Below are 16,713 nucleotides of genomic sequence, written 5' to 3' on the forward strand. Positions count from 1 at the left end.
TTCAAACCCAATTTGTAAGTGAGATTCTTGATAAACTCACTAGAAGCACAAGGGTAAGTCATAAATGTTCAGGGGAAAGGTAAATGTCTTAAAATTCTCTATGCGGGCAGGGTGTCAAAATCAACATCTAACTTATTAAGCAGAGATTGGACTTAATCCAACAAATAGGAAGCTGATATGGCACACTTCCATTTTGCCTACAACACAGATATTCTCCATAATCCCAGAAGATTCTGAGAAATCAAAACAGCAGATAAGTCTTGCTCTTAGATTGATAGGGGTTTGGCATATAAGTGGTAAATTCCACAACAACAGAGCCGAGGTCAATAGTTAAAGCTCTTAATAAAAGGAAACAGAACATGATTTGTATGTGGATTGTAGGCTTTCCATGGATCCAAAAGCATGGATCCCTGATATTCATCACAGTAGGGACGATCTAACATCATTTTTCAAAAAAAAAAAGATATTTTTTTTTGCACTATTACTAGACGAGAGTCTCAGTGTTTTCCCAGGTATTAAGATTCAAGGCAAGCTATCTACAGAGAAGTTATTAGTCCAGAAAAAAAAATATTGATAAAGAACTTGTGTTCTCATGTTTTATTTCCTCTATAACTCCCTTGCTTTCTAATACAGCATTTGTCAGCAAAAGTGCGCTTCCCAAAGGGTCAAATTAATGTTAGGCCAACAGCTTAGCTGGACAATATCAGTTAGTTTCAGTGCATGCCTAGCCCTCTAGACCAGCTGGGGAATCACTTCAACACTATGCTTCTATCCAACTTCGGTTGAGGAAAACACAGTTTGACCTTAAAAATAAATATTTCTTCCTATTAGTAGAATTCTGGTGGCTCTGTAGGAAAGCAAGTAAACATCACACGTTTATTAAATTTATACGTCAAGATACAAATGTGAAGAATGGATACTTAGCAACAAGAAATAAAGAGCACAAGATGTTCCATACTAGTGACACATTTTGCAATGAAATAGAAAAGCTCATACCAATCTGTAACATCTAAGCCAATGAACTAAGTCTCCACAAACAGCGGAACTCATAATCAACAGGGAAATGCCAGATTTAAAAGCCTGAATCAGATGAATGTAACTTACCCCCCAAATTCCTTGACATTTGTTTCCTTGCCATCACCACATTTTTCAATTGGATTGAAATGAATAATCTTAGTTTTAAAAGGTTGGTTTGATATTTCTGTTGTTATTAAGGTCAAGGAGTCCAGAGATGAGAATGCTAATATTTCAGCAAGCAGATTGACTGACATTTGAAAAAGATTGAATATTCCATCAGTATGGCACATTTTTCTTAGCAAAAAGTTCATGTAATTTCTCAGGTGTTAACCTGAGAAGGTTAACAAGTCAACCCCGAAAGAAGAAGTGACAACAACCCGGATGCCCTACAGTGTATCACCTAGTCTCACGGAGCTGTTCATGCAGATGGCAATTATGGTTATACAGCAGAAGGCAAATCCAGTGTGTTCTACAGTGCAAATCTTGGATCTGATTAGAGAAACTGTGGGAACCCGGAGGTGAACGAACTCAGGGATACAGCTGTAAGGCCCGTCACCAGAAGTCAATTCTCATTAGCTTTTTCAAGCTTTGACTAGCTCTCAGAATATCCACCCTCACTTCCTTGGTTGCAGGTGGCTATGAACCTTGCCTTTTCTTCCCTGTTTCAGAGCCCGAGTAAAGGAAGCCAAATCAAACTGCAAAACACTGAAAACCTTTTAGCTTGGCAGAAGGTAGAGAAATACAGCAGAACAACAAAAGTTGGAGGTTTTATATATTTTTTTTTTGTCTAGGAGAAGAGTTTTGTTACGTTTAAGTCAAAATTTATTAAACAGAATAATCGCAAATGATACCTAAGTGTGGTTGCCTCAACTTTCTGCTAAATACACAAACAACTTTGAAAAACTTCTGAAAAAAGTCCTTCAGAAAACGCAAAAAGTTGAGTTAGATTAAGAAGCAATCAACTGTTTCCTAATAATTAAATTTAAAGTCTCTTCATTGGTCCATTTCCATACATCCTTGTGGCATTCATGGATTTACGAGCTCCCTCTCGTGGCTACATTAACAGTTAGGGACTGGTTTTTTTCCAACCAAGCAGCTGCTGTAGATTAATGGATGACACCAAAGGGCAGTTTGTCATTTTCTGAAGCAGGAATTGATTTTAATCTCCTCAGCTGCTAAATGAGTCACCAGAGCTCCTGCTGAATCACCTGTCACTACCTCTGGTAGATGTTTCTTTGCTGCCTCAGGGCACACAGGAAGCTAATCAGTATTCATATGCAATGCCCTAAGGAGGCAGGTTGAGGGATATGCCGACTAGTTGGTGGGATCCAACACCTCCAGACAAGTTTTGAGGCTGGTCCAGTGGAGATGTGCCCCCCTACTACCAGCCAAGGGCAGAAGTGATGCTCCTATACACCATGGAGCACATCTTTCCAGGTAGGCACCTCTGGATCCCAGCAGCCCCAGAGGAGTGTTTCCCTTTTGTGGGTCCTGGCTCTCCCCCATGCACATGCATTGATGGTTGGGCTAAATGATTTTAGAGGTCTTTCCAACCTTAATGATTCTATCATTCCAGGAGGTTCTCCAGCCTAGTTTGCTCCCTCCCACACAAGCCAGAGCCTCTATGAGCATCAGTGATTTCCAGATTTCAATTAATGAGCAAAAGAACCATCCAGCTACTCCTCATCTTCATGCTGAGTGAGCAGAGAGATCATAGACTGAGGGCACAGCAGAGAGATTTGCAGAACAAATCAAACATTTCTGAAACCAGAAATCTCAGAGTTCGAAGACTGAGTTCAAAACTACATTTTTAAAAAGATAAGGTGATATTATGCAAGCGTATCATATGAGTTCTGGCAATAGTTGTTTTCTTGAACCAACAAAAGGCAATTTATGAACCTATGGTAACAATTTGAAGACAGCCATTAAAGGCATGACTGAGATTTCCCATCTATTTTTAACAGAAGTAAAATGGAAAGAGCAAAAATGCTGTTTCTTTTATCCTAGAAACACCTTTCCCTAAAACCAAATGCATTGTCTCAGGAGACTGTTTGTCATCTTACCATTGAAAGCTGGTCTGCAGGCCTAGCAACTTAACCCTAGACAAATCTGGGTCATATATGTGGCAGTAAATGGGCAAGTTCTGGAAATCCATTAATTTTGGAACCCTATATACTGAAATGTATTGGAGGCACCACATCAAAAAAAAAAATTAGCACCAAAAGAATAAACATCGCTGCAGCGTTTAGAATAATAGGTTCTCTATTACCCATTTTAAACCCAGGAAGTCTTCTGTAGGGAAAGGCGATGGCAGATAATCAATCCTAGGTTACCCAAAAAAGGGTGACGGTCACAATCTAGTTAAAGAAAAAAAGATTCGCTCACCCATCCTAAGGACTAGGGCTCACTGAATACTTCAAACAGAGGGATCTCCAGGTAGATATCCTTCACTTGTGGTAGCCAGCCCTTAAATGAGGGTTAGGGAGGGGTGAAACCAGGTTCTGGTTGCACAGGGAATTGCTTTCACCTGTGCTCCCAGAACTGGCTGTGTCCCTTCACCAGGTACTCAATCATTGGTTCGGGCTGTGACTTAGCAATTCCCACACATCTGCTGAAGAGAAGTTCACCTATTACAAAGAATTAATTAAAAATCATCAACAGCAATATACATATATTTTTTGTATATCAATACCACCCAATAACAATATTATCAATAGTTAATGAAGTTCAGAACCATATGTCACAGAAAGAAGCATTTAGTTTGTGCAAAAATATGCAAAATTAATTACAAATCATTTGTATATGCTCATTTACTACAATGACAAATAAGATACTTAAAATGCATAAATGGCTAAAAATCATTTTCTTGATTTAATGGTTATCTGGTCGTAGTGCTGGACTATCAGATGGATAAAGAACTGATTGAATGACTGTAGCTGACAACAGAGGGCTGTTGTCAATGGCCTTATGTCCATATGGAGGCCAGACACAAATGTTGTCCTTCAGGGGTCTGTGTTGGGACTGGTGCTCTTCAACATCTTAACAGCATAGACAGTGGGATTGAGCACACCCTCAGAAAGTTTGCTGCTGACACCAAACTGAGTGGTGCAGTTGACACAATAGAAGGGAAGGATGCCATTCAGAGGGCCTGGACATGCTTGAAAAGTGGGCACATGAGAATCTGATGAGGTTTAAAAAGGCCAAGTGCAAGGTGTTGCACTTGGGTTGAGGCAATCCCAGATACGATTACAGACTGGGAACTCATTGAAAGCAGTCCTGTGGAGATGGACTTGGGGGTCCTGGTAGATGAAAAGCTTAACACGAGTCAGCAGTGTGCTCTTGCAGCCCAGAAGGCCAACAGTATCCTAGGCTGCATCAGCAAAGATGTGGCCAACAGGGAGAGGGAGGGGATTGTCCCTCTCTGCTCTGCCCTCGTGAGGCCACAGCTGGAACATTGTGTCTAGGCCTGGGGCCCCCAGAACAGGAGGGATGTAGAACTGTTGGAGTGGGTCCAAAGGAGGGGCACAAGGATGATCAGAGGGCTGGAGCACCTCTCCTATGAAGAAAGGCTGAGGGAGTTGGGCTTGTTCAGCTTGGAGAAGAGAAGACTCTGGGTAGACCTCACTGTGGCCTTCCAGTACTTGAAGGGAGCTTATAAACAGGAGGGGGACTGACTTTTTACGCAGTCTGATAGTGATAGGACAAGGGGAAACAGCTTTAAACTATAAGAGGGAAATTTTGGTTAGATGTTAGGTAGAAATTTTTTTTCTCAGAGTGGTGAGGCACCGGAACACATTGCCCGAAGAAGCTGTGGATGCCCCATCTCTGGAGGCATTCAAGGCCAGGTTGGATGGGATCCTGGGCAGCCTGATATAGTGGTTTGCAACCCTGTCCACAGCAAGGGATTAGAGCTAGAAGATCTTTAAGGACCTTTCCAACCCAAGCCATTCTATGATTCTTATTTGAAAAACAGTACACTTCCCTGCCCTCCTTCCTCAGAACTTTTGACTGCATTCACCAGACTTTGGATCCAAGCTCCAAGAGACAAAACCTTATTCACAAGGCTTAATGTTTTGGTGCAACAGGATCCAGCCAGGGAAGTGAAATGCTTCAGCTGGAAAGAAAGAGCAACAAAAAAGCTACTTCAAAAGGCCCCCAACACAACAAGCTGCTGTGCAAACTGCAGCACAAGTTCAGTTCTTCCTGCAAGCAATTATTTCACATTAAGCAGATTCTCCTTTCTTCAGGTCTCAAAATACAATAAAACAGCCCAAATCAACAACCCAGAAGAAAGCTGAGCGCTCCAAGAGGTGGACTTCAGATGGAAGGAGAATGCCGTTACACCAAGTGTCCCATGACCCCAAGGAGCTGCTGCATGCAGCAATCACTGGGGCACCAATCTGCTCAGGAGGTGACCCCACATTGCCTGTTCTTTGATATTTATGGTGGCATTTCACCGTTGTGCTGCCCTTTTAGAGTTCACTCCCACCATCAGATCCTAACACAGGTAATTCTGCAAATACCTCAATTCCGAACTGAAAACTCAAGCAGCAGAGAAGAGTTCAATTTCAGGAGAATACTAAGCAAAAAAAAACAAATCCAAAATAACATCTCAAAGTACTCACTTCACCCAGCTGGGAACAGCCTGCATTACAGGCTCAAAGTGATGGGAACGTAATGATAGCTAGCACTGCACAGTGTGTTACGACGTGCAAATGCAGAGTTTGGATCAGACTTTCAAAGGCTGAAAGGCTACACTTGGAATTCAGTTTCAGAATTGTTGCTGTTGTAAGCCCTTTGAAATCTAAGCATTTTGACACATTTTAATACTGTATATGTAAACAATGTTTTTCACGTTCAGGCAGAAGGAATCAGGCAGGCTAATAACGCACACGTTAGAGATCATGACTTTGGGGAAAGATAATAATCTGCAGCTAAATTACTTAGGGAGGTAATTGGTATTTGTATCCCATGCTGCCTAGCATGACACTTAAAGATGCTGCAAAATCCTTGTTACATAGTTACGTTATATGCTATGAAGCAGCTCTAAGAGGAAAATCTGCTTAATAGTTAAACCTGTTGCTATAGCAACCACATCTCAGGGACATGGATACACAGAACACACACAACAACATCTGCATTAATAAAATCTCTCATTACCATTGAATTTTACCTGGCAAAAGAACCAGTTAAATTTGGAGGAAAAAGGTTTGTTTTTTTTTCTTTTTTTGTTCTATCAACAAAATTTAATCTCTGAACATCAGAAGTCTGTCCAAGAAAAATCTGCTGTTTAATTCATCTGGTTTTGGATTCCTCTTAAATGTTTCCCCCCCAAAGAAAGGAATTCAACCTCAGTATTTCTTCCTCAGCCAGACAAACATTTAGGCATATGACTGATTCCACATAAATGGGTTGAAATACTGCTTTTGGTATACACTGCACCATGCTCAAAGACACAAATTCTTCCAACCTTCGCCCACAAAATTGAGAATGAAGAGCAGAAACAAATGCTCAGTGTAACATAGCAGGCCTGGCAAAGAATCAGCAGATTTTTCGTCTATTTTTTTGACAAATCAAATCACCATTTGGCACAACTTTATCCATCTTAGATCATTAATTAGCTGCCTAGAATAGGACAAGGGTATATAATTAGAAGAAAGAAAATTAAAAAAGAGAGACAAAAAACTCCTGTAGTTCCAGCTGAGGCCAACATAGAAGTGTTTGGGGGAGTTCAGGAATGGCAGATGGTTTGTGATGCTCTCAATAATGGTTTGTGATGCTTTCAGTAATTAAGGACTTTTACAAACTAAGAAGGTTCATCTCTGCATGAAAACAGCATACAAAGGAATGCAACACACAAAGCACAGTGAAAGTCACTGACTGGGTACTAGACTGGGTGCTGAAGATAGTTACCTCAAAATAAAGAGAATAAAACTTTTGTGTAATACTTTCATCCATTTGCATGCTGTATACAGTGACATTACAAAGCAGCATGACACAGTGATTATTCCCATCACATGAGATTTCATTTCAACCTTAAAACATCTCACAGCTAGAAAGTCCAAAAGTGATTTGAACCTAATTTAGGAAATAATGATTTTCAGCATAAGAAGTACTCACCAAGACATTTTAATACACACAATATTGCTTAGATGGCTGATAATCATATTACTTTTTCTGAAGGGATGACTATAGCTTCTTCCTAGTTAAATCTGTTCTTCTCATTGCCAGTTACGAAAGGCACCAGTGGAGACAGAAGTATGTGTCTGATTTACAAACTATTTGACACTTCTGTACGGTTTCTCTGTTTAGAGCATCTCAAGCAATGCAACTCCTACAATAAACACAAATTACTTTGACTCACTCCATTCCCTCCTCCATCAGTTTCAATATTTACATATTCTAGGAAGACAGCTTCAGAAGTAAGACCAAATTTAGCACAAGTTTCACAAAGCTTTCCAGAACTGTGATTTTGTTAATAACAAGTAGAAAAATACAGGTTTCTACACAGCTGTTTTTTGCCTTCCTCTTGAAAATATCAGCTGTGGCTTTGAATTAATGTTATTGTTTTCAATTGGCTGCACACCTTTTAAAGAATAAATGAGGGCGCTGGAAGCAGAAGTTGATAACTGTGTTACGTTGTTCAAGGTTTCTGTTTCAACACAGATCGTGTAAGTAGTAAGGCAGCCTGCCAAAGACAGACCACAGAAAGATTCAGCAGTAAAAGTTAACATGTTTTTTTTTCCTCTTAAGTGTAAGCACAAACTGATGTCTGCTAGACTAAAACTGTTTACAACAGAAGGCATTAAGAATATTTTGCCATCAATGGTGGAAATACTCAAGTCTAAGTCTCCCACTTAAACATAACTAGCCTCATTCTGTAATGTACTTTTTGGCTGGTTGAATTCATAATCGCCCTCTAATACCCGTTTATTAAATCCAGAGCCTTTCAGCAATCTGCTTATCAATTACCAGATGTACTCTTCCAACTGGGAGGTCAAACAGGAGTGTGAAATATGTTACTGCAACTGTCAGATACACAGGATGAACAACCCACTCATATGAAAGGGAGTTTTACTCCTCATTTCTAAGGAGATGAGATTCCACACACTGACTTGGTGTGTTAAGTCAGACATAATGTGGAAGAAGAGGAAGCTGTTGTGATGATAATAAAAGTAATCATTAAACTTAGCCATAAACTCTCAGCTATTTACTTAAAAAATATGTTTTAAGAGTGAGATTAAGATCAGGAAATCTAAATTCATGGCCTTAATTTACAAGTAAGACTCAATATAATCAAGTTAATACTTGTGCACTACGTCTGATTCCTATCATGTAAAGCTCATAACCTTAAATACACATGGAAACTGGGTTTCTAAACAGTTCCTGTCTAATAACAGGAAAAAGCTGACAAAAAAGGAGGAAACTGCCTCATCATTTCACTGATATTAACTGGCATCACACTCTACCTGTATCTAGGTTTCAGTCTTCATCTTCTATACCCTACTCTTCTTAAGAAGACAAGTGTGTGAGAAGAGGTAATCTTTTATTTAAGCCAGGTGACATATCTGAAAAAACAGGCCCTAGTTCAGCTATTTCATAGCTTCAAGCACCTTGTGGCCAGTGAAGAGCTATCTTCCTGTCAGACAAGCAATGGCTCCTGCACTGCAATTTCCCTACAAGAAAAGCTCGGACCCAGCTGGTACACACACCAGGAAACAGCAGCCTGCAAGTCCCTGCCAGGACCCAAACAAGCAGGGTCTCAGCTGGAGGGCAAGTTGGGAAGCTTCCACAGTACTGTTGTGACATGCGCTAGACACAGTATTCCATTTGCTTTCAGAGAGCTGTATTGGTGGTTTTCCTGGTATTTTTTTTCTTATTGCAATCTCCTTTAGCCCGCAGCACAATTTTCAAATTACAGGCAACTTATAATAACAGTGTGCACAAAACGGCTGGTGTTAAATGCTGTCATCCATCTCCACTAAAACTTTTTGATTATTCAGTATAAAAACTGGCAAGAAGACAGATGGCATCCTTGATGTATTTTAGCAAATTTTATCTATTATCAATTATTTATGCCCACTTTTGGTTACAGATGCAAGATAGCTCATTTTTTACAGTTTCCAAACAGAGGCTTTCAGTACTGGCTTCAATTACAGCTAAATTTTGAGCTTCAGTTGGGATAAACACTGCCTACTTCTGACAGTCTTCTCAGACCCTAGTGAGGCTGAAAATCTACTGGAAGGCACAGGGCAGGGCTGACCTCCAGCCCAGAAACCCAACATCAAGGGCTGCCTTGGGGCCATCTCTGTGCAGAACTGCTGCTTCCACACAGAATCACAAACAATCCTTTTAGTTTACCTGAACCATCATCAAACCCAATAAATGGTACTTCTCACTGAAAAGGGAAAATGCTCCACAGACAGTTGATTCACAGAGTCATTCGAAATGGCCAGAATTCTTTCCTAGCCCAATCAAAATTTCAATGCCTTGGCTGGAAGAGAAGAACACACCCATAGGATGCAAGACCCATATCTACAAATCTCTGTTTCTAACAGAATGGTCCATGAGAGCTTAGCTCAGGGACATTCTGCTCCCATTCCCCCTTGCGAAGGCAGTCTCTTGAGATCCTTGCTGGAGATGCTCCTGGAGGCAGAAGACTGTGCATCTTGAATGTGAAATGGCCAAAGCATGTCATGGAGGATCACAAAATCTATATCAGGGAGGGCAAGAAGAACATGAATATATGAGTTATGGGTCTTACGGAATGCTGCCCTAACACACGTAGCTGCAGCATTTTGTATGTTTCACTCACCTGGAGGTCTGGCCCTCTCTTCCTTGCAGCCACTAGAGGTCAACACAATCACACATTTCAGAGCAGGAGCAGGAGCTATGGCAGACCCATGCCCGTCACTTGGGCTGGGATTGTGAGATGGGCCAGTGTCTCTGCTCACCTCCTGCCTGATGGAAAGCAGCACATGTGGCTGCGCAGCTCCAGTGGACCAGCACCACAACCATCCTGAATGCAAATGGGCCTCACTCAGCCTGTGGAAAATGAAGGGATGTTGTCACATGTGTTCATGGCGCTCATGATGGTCTTCTGAGCTGTAGCCAATATTCTTCTCATACTGAAACACAAACTCAGGAAACCAGTGGAGTAATAATACACTTCTAAATACACTTCTTGCATTATTCAGATTTTCTATGAGATCTGGAGACAGTGAGAAGTACTTGATTCAGTGCAGGCATGAAGTTTTTTAAAATCTGTCCTAGAATCTTTTACAACTGTCCAGCAGTTTTGATTCCAAAAATGAGTGGAAAGACAAGCATACACATGCAGTGGAAACCAGCTCTTCAAACATTCAATCGCCTCCCAGAAACATGTATTTTCTGGAAAGCCTAATACATTGCTGTGAAATTATGAAATAGTGTCTTTCACATCCCCAGTTTTACTGCTGCAACTTGATAATTTCTTCCCCAACTGAATGTTTGTTTTCCACAGCATGTCACTGAAGTTCCCTATTTTATCAATCTTTTTCCAGCAGAAATGTACAGTAACATCTTCCTAACACCATGTTTATCAGCACTGACTCCACACACACACACACCCCTGGTGCCCTCAGTAAATGTTCTTACTTCCTGATCAGTGCAGGAGACAGAAGGTGCTGGGGCAGCTTCCTTTTTATTTTCTTCATTTGCTGCCTCTGTGAAAGAATGTCCTCATGCTGCCCCTGTGGGGTAGGGCAGAAATGGGAGTAAACATGGTAAGTGGAAGTTGTGGAGTCACTGTCCATGGAGCTGTTTGAGGACAGGATAGATGTGGTACTTAGGGACATGGTTTAGTGGGCAGTATTGGTGGGAAGTGGATGGTTGGACTAGATGATCTTGGAGGTCTTCTCCAACCTTAATGATTCTGTGTTCTAGCAAAATAAAAACAACTAATATTTTGCCTACACGTATTTTAGCCTCTTCCAGGAAAGAACAATTCAAATTTTTTTCTCAATAAATATGGATTTAAAGTTCAAGTAACTGCAGATTCAAGTTATTGCTGCCTTACGAAAACCTCTATGCTAAATGAAAATATTATTACGAGCTTTATTGTGTTCTCCTTATTGACATGCCAGCATTATAGATAAACTGCTGTCAGAATTGTGGCTTATCATAGAGCACAAACTGTGACATACAGTGATGTTAACAGCTTTTCAATTTCTTTTTATGACAGTAAGCCCATTTTCCTCAAGTAATTATACATATTTATTACACATTGCAAACTGCTTCATTGCTTTAGTAACTTACTATCTCACACCGCTTCTAGAAAACAGAACACATTCAAATTTTAAGTCATTTAATTTAGAACAGTAACTGCACATATTTATTAGAACTTTCATAGAGGGTCTTGATATTCTGTACCTACTTAGAAGAATTTGCAAATTCAAAAAGATTCTTTTGATCATTAAAACATATTCTCATTTTTTTTTACTTCTTCTTGTACTATTTTACAGATTTCTGTTGTTGATTAAAAAAAAAAAAAATCCCAGGAACTAGGAATACAGATCCAGGAGTATGGAAAAAAAATCTTTACTCAGAGGTTGGTGAGACACAGGCACAGGCTGCCCACAGAAGCTGTGGATGCCCCATCCCTGGAGGTGTTCAAGGCCAGGTTGGATAGGGCTCCGGGCAGCCTGAGCTGATGGGTGGGCAGGATCTAGAAAGGGATCCTGGGCTGTGAATATAGAGAGGACGCCTACCCCTGGTGGGATCTCTCTGTCCACCCAGGCTCCTGCTGCTGTCCCTCGCTGGTTCCCCAGTAGTTCTGCACTGCTCAGAGCTGTGGCTTCCCCAGGTGAAGCACTATGTCACTCACAGTGACCGAATGCTTTCCTGTAGTTTCTTCTTGATGAGAGGATCTGCACTTCCAGTGCAAAGACAGTGGAAATAACAAATGCAACTTAAGCAAGAAGAAGGAGAGTATGGAACAAGGAAGACTGCTTCCAAGATCAGGCCAGGGCTCATGTGTATTTCAGGCATGGATTTAGTCACTCTGAAAAAAAAAAAAAAAAACTTGGAAAAGCCTTCTCAGACCTCATGAATCATTCTCAACTAATGAGAGTAAGATGTGGTTCAGCTATCAAATAAACACACACTATCTGCACTTAGCCCTGGTGGACGTGACTGCAGGGCTGCAGCCCACTGGGCTTCCAGCTATTTGGATAAACAGGTACCGATCGAGTTTCACTTCACTCTTTTGCTATTGGATGTACTGATTTATTTGTTAACTGAAAATCCTCAAGGAGGACAGTGCCAAATAACACCAGAGAGCTTCTATAAGGTTAAATTCATTCTTCTACTAGTAAGATTTTAGAATTTACACAAAGGAAACTGTAGCCTTACTAATCTCTCCAGGCCTCTCCCTACTGTAGGTTTCCAGTCATTACGTTCTGAAGGCAAGATAAACTGGAATCACCAATTATAACACGTCTGGGGAAAAAAAGGGAAAGAAACAACAACAATGCTTCAATGTTTTGTTTGTTTGTTTTTTCTTAATTCTCCTGGCTCTTCATTTCTGTCAGTAAGCAGATCCTGAGCGCTTGGAGAAACACATTTCAGAAAGCTGTGGCTCTAAAAAGCAGCAATCACAGTCACGTGGATGGGTGGGAAGGTACATCAGAATGCGAACGCAATTGTGGCAAGCGGTGTCACTAAAAAATGGGTCAAAGAGCTTCCACAAATTTACTCTAAATCAGGCAGAATTCCCACTGACACCACCAAGACTGCAGCTTAGATAAAAGTTAATGCCTCAGATCATTGGAAGAGAAAGCACATCAGTGAGAAAATTTCATTGCATCAGAGACAGCTAAAGCAGGCTACGTCAGGAATATAACCATGGTGATAATTAGAAGTATGAATGTCACTTCTGTTTATAATTTGAACAAAGCTCCACATTTCACAGCTTCACATAAAAAGAGAGCTCTTCTACAGTTACACGTCTACCCTAGCAGCAGAATAAGCACTTTCCTAAATCAATACATCTTTACCAGCACACCTGTATTATATGATACTAAAAAAAATAAAATTAAAAGTGTGCATGACCTCAAAGCAACTAACTCAGGTCTGTAGTTGTGGGCAGACAAAGTCAGCCAGCCTCTGAGAGCCAAACAAACAAGTGTCATATGCATTGCAGTACATCAAATATCACACAGAGAAATTCCTCCCATCTCTAAAATGTAAATACAACTTCTGTTCTACAGATGTGTGGAGTCATAATCAAGCAACACTTAATAGCTCATAAGCAAATCCTAAAAAGATCTTGAGGAGACTACTTCCATTTTTAATATGTCTGCATGGAAACAAGCGATCTTAGACGTCTGAGGTTGATTTGTGATAGTATGCAGCACTTGTTATCTTTGTGAAGCGCGGGATTTGGATGTCTGGCATTCCATCGTCACCAAACCATTCAGGAACCAAAGCTTTGTCCTGGATCACCCTTTCTGCTCAGACCATTCCTGTGGTTTCACTGGCAGCAGAGCCAGCCCAGCACTTGGCCATAGCAAGACAGGCAACCTTCACTTTCCTCTGCATTTCTTCCTCCTCCTGCTCCTGCTCTTAGCCATGCAGTCCAGCCTCTGCCTGACATCTGCCAGGCACCTTCCTCAAGCTGGCTGAATTTAGCTCCCTATAAAACTAGTGAGGCTTTTTGTTCACTTAGAGAAATTGGTTCCTCCATGGGTCCAGGGAGCACCAAATGAGCCACAAGTGTAGCAGTTGGGGGACACGGCTGGACTGAGGTTGATGGAGATGGAAGAGACAGGAAAACACTTTCCTGGTAGGACCTCCAGCATCCTGTGGAGCCACACCTCCCATGTTCTTCTATGGCTTTCTTCCCTGCTGAGCCACCAGGCAGCAGCCTGCCAGCATATGGGAAACAGCATGGGCTGAGAAACAAATGTCCCTGGGGTGGGGGGCTGGGGGACACGGGACAGGAAGCTGATGCATCTAAGAGCAGCTTACAGCTCTATGATAACAGTCCCAAATATTTTGTCTATTAGTTTAGGCCCCAGTTTTTGGCAGTCAGAGAAGGGATGAAGGCAGGAAACACTGTCATGTTATTTCAGCCAATAAATATCTGCCTGTGTGTCTACCAATGAATTTTGTTGTGTAAAAAGCTAACAGGCTTTCATTTAAAGCAAAATTAAAAATTCTTGCAGCTTCTCCTCTTATGAACTGCACAGAGTGGCTTGGGAGCTGCTCTGCTATGACCAGTGCTTCTCACTCTTACCTTGAGCTTGGCTCATCATAGCCACCTGTTATTTTCTACATCGTATTGAGACTGCATATGGAGAAATAGTCCTCTTCTACATATTTGCTCAAATATCTCTCAGGCCAGAGCTCCAGTTGTGTCACCAGTATGATTATAAAAGAAACAAAAGAGTAAGTAGAACAACTATCTCAGGGAAGCAGTGCAGCTAATTGTTCTCAGAACTCAGAAGCCTGTTGTGAACACAAACAAACAAAATGGACACACTGAAAAAAGGCCACTTGCTGCATGTATTATTTCTGGGAAAACAAGGATGCAACAGCAGGTTTAAAAACAGTTTCGCCCCAGCAGTTTGTTGGCTGTTTTTGTTTTGTTGGTTTCTTTTTTTTTTTCCTTACATTGACTGCCTGTCTCTCACCTGTGTTTCACATTAAACAAGAGACAAGTGATGCCACCACAGAGGCTTGCTTATTTGATTGATAGGAGTATTGTTGCAAGGATTTCAAGGAAATGTGCACAGAAAGAAGACATGTTTCTGTTTGGTAGCGTTTCATGATATGGGAACAGTTTGCAGCAGCTGCAGCACCTGAGATCTGGCAGAAAGGCTTACGTTCATTGAGGGCACGGTGCACAAGGCAGCTTGTCGGCCACTTGTTTGCAGAAACAGTATCAGCATCTCACAATACTATATTCATACCCCTGGAGAGGCAAACAGGTAGAGATAATACAATCTTGAGAGGCAAGACTCTTTGCTACCCATCAGCTGGACATTCAAGTAGAAGTAGCAGGGCAAAATGTTTAACGCTTCATCTGCTTTCCACAGTGAGAAGTATGCCATCTTAGCAAGAACATCCCTGGATGATGAAGCAAACTAAAATGTTCGCATTAAAAAATAACGAAGAGAAGCTATTCTTGGAGCCATTTGGGCCACCAGTTTCTTCCTAAATGGTGCAGAAATATCAGCATGAATAATTAATACCTGAAGTGGGTGATTCTCACTCAGGAAAAGGAAGCAGTACACACTGGTCCTCCAGTTGTCCCTCCTGCCAGAGGCAAGAGTCTGCTTTTGTGCTGCCATACACAGCAGCAATGACAGGACACAGCCTTGGCATTATGCAACTATACAGCAAAATTTTAGGCATTGAAAGAAAGGATTTCTAAAATCACACAGTACAAATGCACACAAGATGGCAAAAATACCTGAATACTCTATCCCCCCCTTTTTTTAATGTGCTCCCATATTTTCTACCATATAAGGAGAGGGTTTACATTCCAATATAGGGAAAAGATGGTCAGTTCAGTGGATGCTCTCATGTGAAAGATTATCCTCATGTACTCTTCAATGTACCTCATAAGAACTCACAGATTTTCTTCGCAAGGCCTGTGGGAGCCCTGGCAGCCCCAGCAGCTTTGACTGGTCCAGCAGTTACAGATGTGGCAGAATGTGGTTTCACGGGATTACGGACAGGCGCTGATGTGCAATTTGTGGGCTTTTTGGTAGCTGTGACTCCTCACGAGCAGGGAAATACTGATGGTACATTTTTCTTCTGTCTCAGTAGAGTGAAAAGGCAAAACCCATTCAGGTCTATGAACAAAATGTATCAGTTCAGAGATCCTATGTATTCCTCCTCTCTTCCAGGAGACTAAAGCTGCTCAAATCCTTAAGGCTTCATTTTATAAAATTCAGTCTCACATGACGTTGGGTGCAGGTCAGGACACGAACTCCAACTGAGCTAAGTCTGTTCAACTGAGGAGATAGTTTAAATAGCAGGACACACATCCTGCTGGGTGGACAGTGCTGGAACCAGGAAAGTAACTTCACCAATGACTACATTTTGAGCCTTCAGGCAAAACAAATGACCTTTCTCCTTTTGAACCCAAACAAAAATAAATAAACCTTGCTTCACATTCACGACATATAACAAATAAACTAAATAATAATAATGACTCTATGTAATTTTATTGATAGAATATTATTTCTGGCATATCTCTCTACAAAAGAAAATAACAATTGGCAAACAGAAAGGTTGATATGAGAAGGAAATACTTTCCTTCTCTGTTCCTTCTAATATTAATCTAGGTCTTTCTTGAACAGCTCTGAGACTCACGAGTACAGCTGTGACTAAGAGCAAGAGTAACAAATGAGGCATACCAAAATTTCCTCTACTGATTGACCGTGAGTCACTTACTCCACCAGTCTAACACGCTATTATTTCTAATAGAGCCAACAGGGACAAGTGCTGGATTGCTAGGTTTTGCCATGTTCATACTGATGAAACCTCTCCAGCTAAGCACAAGACTTGAAATTTCTCAGTTCTTGTCAGTAGCTCTATTGGCCTACATATGCCTGGCCATAGGCTTAGACTACAGCCATAGACAGTATCCTAGAGCAGTCTGGAGAGTCAGAAGTCAGCCAAGGAGGAGGGTTCTAGTCTATTTGA

General features: G+C 41.2%; 2 long non-coding RNA genes across 2 annotated transcripts in view; both read right to left on the minus strand.

Annotated features, from left to right (window-relative positions):
• The window catches only part of LOC110397460, a 26,856-nt gene extending 22,752 nt beyond the window's left edge, over nt 1-4,104 (minus strand). Inside the window, exon 1 of the long non-coding RNA XR_002437795.1 lies at nt 3,403-4,104. This is a non-coding gene — a long non-coding RNA (uncharacterized LOC110397460). The remainder of the gene's footprint in view (nt 1-3,402) is intronic.
• LOC110399059 lies at nt 8,547-12,055 on the minus strand. Its single transcript, XR_002438857.1, has 3 exons — nt 11,766-12,055; nt 9,833-10,062; nt 8,547-9,730 (listed from the first exon to the last, which is right to left on the minus strand). It is a non-coding gene; the product is annotated as an uncharacterized LOC110399059 (long non-coding RNA).

Source organism: Numida meleagris, chromosome 4 (genome assembly GCF_002078875.1).
Source record: "Numida meleagris isolate 19003 breed g44 Domestic line chromosome 4, NumMel1.0, whole genome shotgun sequence".
NCBI classification, from domain to species: domain Eukaryota; kingdom Metazoa; phylum Chordata; class Aves; order Galliformes; family Numididae; genus Numida; species Numida meleagris.